The 10,428-nt window shown below is 41.9% G+C and overlaps 1 long non-coding RNA gene across 3 annotated transcripts in view; it reads right to left on the bottom strand.

The window, feature by feature from the left end:
• LOC138168524 (uncharacterized) overlaps nucleotides 1-9,756 on the bottom strand; it is a 16,570-nt gene extending 6,814 nt beyond the window's left edge. Inside the window, exons 1-3 of one of the 3 annotated variants that reach the window (XR_011170120.1) lie at nucleotides 9,389-9,756; nucleotides 2,530-2,701; nucleotides 2,350-2,452 (exon numbers count right to left, since the gene is read on the bottom strand). This is a non-coding gene — a long non-coding RNA (uncharacterized lncRNA). The remainder of the gene's footprint in view (nucleotides 1-2,349; nucleotides 2,453-2,529; nucleotides 2,702-9,388) is intronic. The other 2 variants (XR_011170118.1, XR_011170119.1) reach the window with 2 other exon arrangements.
• Nucleotides 9,757-10,428: the final 672 nt, after the last annotated feature.

Genomic DNA, 10,428 nt, shown 5'->3' with positions numbered 1-10,428 from the left:
GATAGATAGATAGATAGATAGATAGATAGATAGATAGATAGATAGATAGATAGATATACAGATAAATAGATGGATGGATGGATAGGATGAGCTCTATGAGTTACCCATTCATATACATATATAATCCTCTGTATTTTATTTTTTGCATTTAAAAACATTATTCTGAGATGGGCTTTATAGGATTTCCCATGACACAAAAAGGGTTAGGAACCCCTGGTGTAGAAAAAGCAAAAACATAAGTGCATTGTCTTGAGTACAGAAGTGTGAGCAACAGACATACTTTTTCCTGTATGCTTAGTCCAAACTCTTTGGAGTGATTATGGATCTCTTTGAGGGGGATGTTCAGTGTTTGGTTGATGTCATCAGCACAATGTCACTTACTAACAGGGACAGTTGGTGAGAGATTGTGGTGTTTTTGTGTTTTTCTCACTACGTCTCTGATATGAAAAGCTGCACCTTTGTCTGAATGCTACAAAGTGCCTCATCTGCTTATGAATGTTAATGGCTGTCAGTCCATCTTTCTAGGTTTCTGGGCCGTATCTCCCATCACAGAAACTCATAAAGAGGAAAAAAAGTGAATTCAGTCTGTTAGTTATTTGACTGAACCCACCTGACTTTTTAAAATTAACTCCGCAGAAGTTTCTTGATTTTCTACAACCATCACTTTTTTCAAATCAGTTCATATTTTGATCTAGTCTTGGGATGTTTTCTAGACAGAGTAGATTATTCCTGTTTTGCAGATGAAAAAAAAAAACTACTACAAAGTGCAATTTTCCAGTTTCCCCCCACCCTCACCAGCTCATGACCCAATATCATTCTGGCGAAGTTGACCAAGGCTTCACCCATTGTCTCCTCTTGGCATGGAGGTCTGTAATAGACTTCTACAATATCCTTTTTATTTGTTCTTTGTTCACTTTAACCTGGATACATTCTGCTTCCTATTGATCTCATTCCTAGACTTCCAATAATATCCAATTCAATTGCCACCTAGATGCCAGTGGAGGAATGATGAATAACCTAGTCTATAATAGCCTTAATCAAAATTTCCTGCCTCTTCCTCAGTCCATTGCTGCTTGGGGGACTCAGTGGGCAAGTGCTATGTCAAGCTCTGCCCAGGTGAGGGAGTTAATCAGTCCTTCCTACTTGGAAATCTCTGCTTTGTAGGGAGAAGCTGTACTTTTCCTTCACCCAGAAATATTACAATGCACACCATTTATATCATGTGTCTTTGCTTCTATTTTTTTTTTTTGCCTTTTGGTAGGCAATTGGGGTTAAGTAACTTGCCCAAGGTTACACTGCTAGCTTTTTTGTGTGGGTGTTAAGTGTCTGAGGCTGGAACCGAACTCAAGTCCTCCTGACTCTGGGGCCGGGGCTTTACTCACTGTGCCACCTAGCCGCCCCCTTTGCTTCTATTTTTATCCATAAAACCTGCAATGACACACATTAAACAGCCAGCCAGTCCCAGCAAGGGTGAGACATCATTTTCCTTGGCCTCCTGAAATACTCCATATAATTAATTATAATGTAATTGCTAGCATTTGTATGGCATCTACTATGTATCGGGCACTGTGTTAAGCACTTTACAAAAAGTATTTCATTTGAGCCTAATAACAATCCTAGGAGATAGGTTTTATCATTATCCTCATTTTACAAATAGGGAAACTGAGGCAAAAAGAGGTTAAATGACATGCCTGAGAATACACACTTAATAAATGTCACTGGGGGCACATCTCAAAGAACCAGACAGTCTCCCACACCTATATAGGGTACCAAGTTTCTGGACAGAGACAGATCAAATTGGCCATCTCTCTATTTTTTAAATTTTCATTTGGAATTCTCTCATTTCCCATTTTTAAGTCTTTACGTTAGCATTTTAATAGGTAGATCTCTGCTCCCTGATTCTGAGTTTTTGTTTTGAGATCTCTTTGCCTTTTAAACAGCCATGGCTTTGCTTGTGGGATGGTCCCCTGGCATATAGCCTAGGCCTGCATTTGGCAAAATTTCTTTTCTTATATATAAGGCCCTTTTAGGAACAAGTTGGGACTATTGCCAAACAAGTGAAGGTTTTATGGAGGAATTTTACCCAATGGTGTGCACATATTTTTCTTTCTGGATAGGATTGGAAGGGGTGGGGTGGGTAGAAATATCCCAAATAAGGACTTGGCTTTTGGTTGCATCAGACACAGCAAAATTTCTTAAACTGTAAAGTTTGTAGGAATTTTAAGGAGGAGAGGAGAGATTTTTAAGTGAGGATAACAGATGGACTATTCAAAACCTTCCTTACTCAAGACTGATCATCTAACAATTACTTTTTGGGTCTTAACCAGTCCTCCCAATACAATGACACACCTGTGAGCTTGCTGGCTTAGCAAAAAGAAGAGAGTAGAAGGGGATGGCTTCTCCATCCAGCGATTCACCATCCTAGTCATCTGTCCACCAAAACTCTTCCTCCCTGAATAGATTATATATTAGCATACATCAACATCAGTATTATGGACTCCAATCAACCAACATTTATTAAGCACCTACTGTATGCAAGGCACTGTGCTAAGCACTGGCTCCAGAAGTAGAATGCAGAGATGGAATACAGCATGAGGCCAGGAGATCCAGGAACTGATCCAGGTCAGGGTTCTAGGTTGAAGTGTTAGCTCTGCAAGGCAGGCAAACAGAGGTCAGATACTTCCATGAAGATTAGGCTGAGCTGTGAGTCAGAAACCAAGAAGGTTAGAAAAGGATAGAATTATATCCCAAAAGAGATCATAAAAATGAAAACATGACCCACATGTACAAAAATATTGATAGCAGCTGTTTTTGTAGTGGCCAAGAATTGGAAATTAAGGGGATGCTCATCAATTGGGGAATGGCTGAACAAGTTGTAGTATATGAATGTAATGGAATACTACTGTTCCATAAGAAATGATGAGCAGGTAGACTTCAGAAAAACCTGGAAAGACTTGAATGAACTGATGCTGAGTGGAGTGAGCAGAACCAAGAGAACACTGTACACAGTAACAGCAACATTGTGCAATGAGTAACTTTGATAGACTTGAGTTCTTCTCAGCAGTGCAAGGATCCAAGACAACTCCAAAAGACTCATGATAGAAAACGCTATCCACATCCAGAGAAAGAACTATGGAGTCTGAATACAGATTGAAGGAAACATACTATTTACTCCTTTTTTTTGTTTGTTTCTTCTTTCTCATGTTTTCTGCCATCAGTTCTAGTTCTTCTTTACAATATGACTAATGTGAAAATATGTATATGTATAGCCTATATCAAATGCACACTGTCTGGGGAAGGGAGGGAAGGGTTGAATTTAGAACTAAAAAATCTTATGGAAGTGAATGTTGAAAACTAAAAAATAAATTTAAAAATTCTTTTTAAATGGTTAGAACACTCGAACTGGTATTACTCAAATCCCAAATGGGTAACCAAAGGGCAGGTAGGCACCAGGAAGTTAGGAGGAGAGATGGGATGTACCAATACCATGAAGAACTTGATTAAGAGGTAACCTGCCCAAGCCAGGAATTTCTTATATGCTAAGTACACGCAGAAATTAGCATGGAATATATATAGCCCTTGATCATCCAGGATACTCATGGGAAGTGTAGTTTTTCCTAAGCTAGAGGGAGAAGCCTGAAAATTTTGAGTCATTCAGAGGGGAGAGGTAACTGAGAGCAAGTGAAGACCACTGATAACCTGAACTCAATGTTCAGGTTCAACGCTGAATAGTTGGAGGCTCAATGACCCACTTAAGGAGTGCTCTGCCTGCACACAGTTGACTTTGCCTGAATGTACTGCTCCCCACACTGTGGGCAAGGATGAAGTTATATGCCCTACACTCCTCTCACTTCCCTGCTTCATCATTTGCCCTCAGGAGCTTCCTGAACCCTTCTAACCTTGTTTATTTACTGTTTGGGCTTTTGTGATGGTTTTGTCTCTAGATAAAGAAAAGCTAGCTTTTCTTGCATTAGGAGAGTTTGCTAGAAAGGAGTAGACCAGGAAGGTCAAAAGGGAACCTGAGACCAGTTGCCTTAGACTTAACCTCAAGCCTCTATCAAGCTTCCCTTAGTGACTACACCAAAAAGGGGCTTCACATGGAAAATGAGAGAAGATGTGTGGCTGCATCTGGCTGGATGAGGAAGTGTAGAAACACAAATAAAATCACCATATATACATGCTAACCATCCTCCATCTCTCCAATTCAATTGAATAAATGTACATTAAAAGTATCCACTGTGTTCAAACTCCTATTATTAACTGCCCAGTTTAAAGAAGACACAATCTGTTCTCATGGGGGAGGTAGGTAGGGAAGGCAATAAACATTTGCACAGTGCCTACTATGTGCCAGACACTTTACAAATAAAATACTGTCTTATTTGATCCTCCCAATGCCCTGGCAGGGTAGGTGATATTATTATCCCCATTTTATATTTGAGAAAACTGAGACCGACAAATTTTAAGTGATATTCCCAGAGTCACACAGCTATGAAGTGTCTGAGAATGGAGTTGAACTCAAGCTCCTCCTGTAGTCAAGCTGCATGCTCTATCCACTATCTACCTAGCCACCCTCACAATCTAGTAAGGGTATGACACATAGATGGTACCACAACGCACAACTGGAGTCCACTAGGGCATTACAGAGATCATCTATTTAGAGCTGGAAGGGACCTCAAGGTCATCTAGTTCAACTCTCTCATTTTACTGATGAGGAAACTGAGGCCGAGAGAAGTCACATGACTTGTCCAATATCATTCAAGCAGGTAAGAGAATGCTGAAAGTGCTGGATTTTGATCCTAGGTCCCCTCACTCAAAATACTTCTCCACTGTAGCTGGATGCCTCTCTTGAGCTAAAAAACAAAGAACTTTAAGGTGAAGTCCACGGTATTGAAAAAAATTGTAAACCTTTCTCTATAGGATCTGAGAAAGCTTCATGGAAGGTAAACTTTGAGGGTAGGGAAGACATCACTTGTCTTTGCAACCTCAGGCCCTGGCAATGTTGTTTTTAGTCCTTTTCAGTCCTTATCTGATTCCCATTTTGAGATTTTCTTGGCAAAGATAATGGAATGGTTCATCATTTCCTTCTCCCGTTCATTTTTACAGATAATTGGAATCGTTTGTTATTCCCTTCTCCAGCTCATTTTCCAGATGAGGAAACTGAGGCAATCAGGATTATGTGACTTGCCCAGGGTCACACACCTAGTAAGTGTCTGAAGCCACATTTGAACTCAGGTCTTCTTGTCGCTAGACATGGCACTCTAGTCATTGTGCCACCTACTTGTCCCTGGCAAACAGCAGGCTTGTGATAAATGATTGTTGAATCTAATTTAATTGGAGGGGATGGCTTAGTTACCACTGCCTCTACATTTCATTCTTTGATCCATAACTGGCAGATAAAGTAGAGAGTGAGGAAATCAAGGATCTCCTGGCATCATACCAAAACATCGGTTAGAAGTTGGTGGGGAGGCAGTGGTCTAAATAGCTGGCAAGCCATGACTTTGCCCAGTCTCTCCATGCATTGAGGTGAATCGGGCAGAAATCACAGGAGGGGAGCTTGCTTCCCAGTGTGGTTTTGGCTTTCTTTCCTTCTCTCTGCCTGTCATGAGTGAAATGGAATTCCAGGCTTGGAATGCCTAACTTCTCATCTGACCTCTCTCTAAGTAACTGGTATGCAAACCTAGAAATGCTAATATGGCCTTTATTAAGTGAGAAGAGCTAATTTGGGCAATGATGTTTCTTGCCCATTTACAAAAGGGAATTGCAAATAATCAAAAAGCGTATTAACATTGATGGGGATGATCCCAATCTTCAATTAGCATTTTCATTTTTTTTATTTATTTAAAATGAGCACATTTGCAGCACTCTCAGATGCTTATTGGTGGGCTGGTAATGGTCACATCTCACAGGTTCATAACTGCTTTATTGCAGAAAACAGCAGGAGACATACCTGGTTATTGTTCACTATTTCTGGCTGCAAACTCCTTATGTTATTTTAAGCTGGAAGCGGCAGTGGCAGAATGAGTGTGTGTGTGTTGTCTATTTAAAAAAAGCTACTAAAAAAATTAAAATTAAGAAGAGAGTCTTAAGAATTATATTTAATTGTAACAATCACTTCTTAATTAATGCCTTTTCTCAAAATACTTTCAGAGACATCCATTCATCCCTCCCATCCCCCATAGGCTAGGGGAGGCAGGGCTTTTTGTCCCCTTCTGATAGATGAGGACACTAAAGAACAGAAGAATTAAAGAGCTAGCCAAGGTCATAGAAGAATAAGGCCACATGAGAGAGTTGTGTACACATGGGGATCTCAAAATAATTATTTGCTGTTGTTGAGTTGTTGCAGTTGTGTTCGACTTTTCGTGACCCCTTTTGGGGTTTTCTTAGCAAAGACACTGAAAGGGATTGCCATCTCCTTCTCCGGCTCATTTTACAGATGAGGACCCTGAGGCAAGCAGGGATAAGTGACTTGTCCAGGGCCACACACCTTATAAGTATCTGAGGTCAGCTTTGAACTTGGGTCTTCCTGACTCCAGGCCCAGCACTCTGTCCACGGTGCCATCCAGCTGCCCTAGAAATAGCTATGAACACATCTAAATCAGGATCAAAGTCAGGTGTGTGTTTGAATTCTGGTTTTATAACTAACAGAGTCATTTACCTTTGAGGACATTAATTTATTACTAGGTAAATGAAGGGGAGTTGGTCTCTTCCAGCTCAGAAATCATGTGCTCTAAATACAAGTAACTGAGTGTGTGTAGGTGGGGCCCCATGCATCCCCAAGTAAGGCACTGTTCTAGCATATCCCAGTATGATTATAGCCTGGCACAACAGGGCTTAGAACCCATATCTTTTTTTTTTCTTTCTGGAGAGGGGAAGCTACGGCAATTGGGGTTAAGTGACTTGCCCAAGGTCACACATGGCTGTTTTTGTGTTGTGTCTGAGGCTAGATTTGAACTCAGGTCCTCCTGACTCCAGGGCTGGTGCTCTATTACCTCTGCCACCTAGCCACCCCAGAACCCGTATCTTTTCAATCACCAGTCTGACTCTCTTGCCTTTGTATCACATTAAGGATTTGAATCAAGCACCCTGGAAATGGGTACCAACTGGTAGCTTCTGAGGTTGTGACATCTTTGAGTTAGGGAAGCCTTAGCTTTTGGGGTGGTGCAGTGGATAGAGTGCCTGGCCTGGGGTCAGGAAGACTGATCAGACATTTACCTCACCCTGTGACCCTGGGTAAGTCACTTCCCCCTGTTTACCTCAGTTTTCTCACCTGGAAAATGAGCTGGAGAAGAAAATGGCAAACCACTCCAGTATCTTTGCCAAGAAAACTCCAGTTGGGGTCATGAAAAGTCTGAGATGACTGAACATGAAGTGAATTAGAGGTGCTAATGACTAGTGGAAGAAAAAAGGTTTGAGTGAGTCATTCCTTGGCCTAAGGTTTGGGAGCGGGAGTGGGGGAGGGGATGTAGAATACCTGGCTTCCTTATTCCACTTTTTCCCTTCTCTATTTTGTTCACTTTCAGAAGGTTAGCTGATTTTCTAACCAGTGTAGTGGACCACTGTGTTTGAGGATAAAAGGGGAACGAGGTCATCCAGAGGGTGCAGCAGACATGCACATCTCTACAAGTCAGGTTCCCAGTTCAATGTTAGGGTCTTTAGAGGTAGCTGGAGAAAAATGGAGGAATTCAGTCTTTCCCTCTGTTCTAGAAACCCACCCCATCCCATCCCCTTAATCAGGAATCTCATCATCTTATAAGAGCACATCAGAATTGTTACTCACACCTCATCAGTACCCCCTGCTTTGGAGGGGGGGAATGTTGAACTCCCCCCCAAGCTGCCATTTAAGGAGGGGACTCAGGGGAGCCAGTTTTTAATTTCTTACCTGGCTGCACTCCTTTGGATTTCTCTATCACATCCCCCAAGCTCAGTAAATTCTCTCCCCAGCTCCTTCCACTCTCTTTTGCATATTGTCTTCCTCCCTTAGATTGTAAGCTTCTTGAGGGCAGGGACTGTCTTTTTCATGTTTGTATTCCTAGCACTTAGCACAGTGCCAAGCATATAGTAAGCGCTTAATAAGTGTTTATTGACTAACTGACTGACACAGCCCTGAAGAAGAGGAATAAGGCTGGCTTTGCATATAGATCAAACTAGTCAGTCACCTATATGGCGCATCGAGGTAGACGGAGCACCAGTCTGGAAGATTTATCTTCCTGAGTTCAAATCCAGCCTCAGGTACTCACTAGCTGTGTGACCCTGGGCAAGTCACTTAACCCTGTCTGCCTAGTTTTCTCATATGTCAAATGAGCTGGAGAAGGAAATGGAAAACCCCTCCAGTATCTTTGCCAAGAAAACCCCAAATGGAATCATGAAGAGTACACATTACTAAAAACAAACAAACAAACAAACAACTGAACAACAATACTTGAAAAGAATCCCAAACTCTTTACTAAGAAATTTAGTAGAGACTGTTTACACTGTTTCAATTCCTTTAATAAAGCCTAGGGTACCTAGAAGAACACAATGTTCCCAGAGAAATACAAGCAGTGCAAAGAGGGAAATGACTCAGAAAGGGAGAACCCTTGAGCACATAAGACTTTTTTTTTTTTTTTTTGGAGAGGGGAAGGCAAGGCAAGGCAATTGGGGTTAAGTGACTTGCCCAAGGTCGGACATAAGACTTTAAAAAACCCTAAAACCTAAATAAACATAGTAATAATAAGTATTATTATTATTACAGCTGACATTTGCTCAGTGATTGATAGTCACAAAGCACTTTACCTACATTATTCTCATTTAATCTCCATGACTCTGAAGTAGCACAATCATTATTTGAGAGGCTATATGGCATAGGTAGGTGCAGCTAGGTGGCACAGTGAATAAAGCACAAGACCAGGAGACAGGAAGATCTGAGTTCAAATCCAGTCTCAGACATTTGCTAGCTGGGTGACCCTGGACAAGTCACTTTACCCTATATACCTCAGTTTCCTCATCTGTAAAATGAGCTAGAGAAGAAAATAAATGGCAAACCACTCCAGTATCTTTGCCAAGAAAGGCTTAAATGGGGTCACAAAGAGTTGCACACTAAGGAAACACAACTAAACTGCAACAACATAACATACCTAGTGATAGTGTGACGGAATCAGGAAGGCTTGGGTTTATTTCTCAACCGCTGATGTTTATTCACCTTGTGGCCATGGGCTACTTTTACAGGGGGTATAAATTTTATTAAGGGAATTTGTTCTGTGAAGTTTGGATTCAATCAAAGGGCCGAACTTGAGGACCTAGAGGGCCACATGTGGCCTCGAGGCCGCAGGTTCCTCACCCCCAGGGTCACTTAATCTTTATGAGCAAGTTTTCTCATTTGTAAAGTGGAGATAATTCCCGGAGTACTTACCTCATAGGGTTTTGGGGCAGGCTCAGATGACAGAAAGCAGAAAAAGACGAGGAGGGTTCGAGCAAGTCTAGTTGAGCTTCTCTCTGCCTCTCCCCCACCCCATCGCTTTCTCCACCTGTTCTAGGGGAACACTCGACTTAATGCTGGAATCCAGGGAATGGTGGCAATCTTCTGCTCCCGACCCTCCGGGGACAGATTCAAACAGTTCCCGACTGGTTCCGCCAAGGGAAGAGAGGGTGAAAGGATTTTTCCATTAAAAAGTTCCACTGAGTCAACAGATCTGTCTCCGAACGTCATCTCAAAGTGCACCCCCTTCTGCACTGAATCACACAGGACCAACCTGAGGGATGGAGGGAGGTTCTGCGCATGCTCCCTATTCCAAGTCACCCCCGGCTACACACAGACACAAAGACTAAGGCCTGACCCGGGAAGTTGTAGTTAGTGAGAGAGCCAGGAACAGAATCTAGGGCTTTTTCGAGTAAAAGGAAAACCAGATAAGACAAAAGCTCCACCCGGGGTCGTCCCATCCCTTTAAAATCTTAATTGCATGAGGGCAGAGGACTATATTTCTAGTACATTAGGTACAATGCCCAACGATTCTCAAATGTAAATACCAATATTGAATAAATCAGATCTCCAGTCCTTGTCACTCAAGCCTTGTTCATGTCATAGACTATAAGGGTTTAAAAGGACCTTAGCGTTCATCTACAAGTGGCCCTCTAGGTCATAGGTGCGGCATTTTGACTGAGTCCAAGTTTTACAGAACAAATCCTTTTATTAAGGGGTATTCAGTCAAAGGGTCAAACTTCAGGACCTAGGAGACCTCATGTGACCTCTAGCCCGCAGGTTCCCCACCCCTGATAGGTCAAATGCTTCATTTTACAGATGGGAAAATTGAGACCAGGAAAAGCATATGGGATAGTGGGAAAATCACAGCGTCTGGGATTATAGGACTGGAAGTCAAATATTGATTGAACTACTAACTAGCTGTGTAACTAGGCCCTGAGCAGGTCCCTTATCTTCCCTGGTCTTCACTTTCA

This window comes from Petaurus breviceps, unplaced genomic scaffold, assembly GCF_028583685.1.
Source record: "Petaurus breviceps papuanus isolate PSGF00001 unplaced genomic scaffold, PetGlider_PUasm1.0 37, whole genome shotgun sequence".
Lineage (NCBI taxonomy): Eukaryota > Metazoa > Chordata > Mammalia > Diprotodontia > Petauridae > Petaurus > Petaurus breviceps.
Note: the sequence above shows the minus strand (reverse complement) of the source record. Positions and strands in the feature narration are given on the sequence as shown.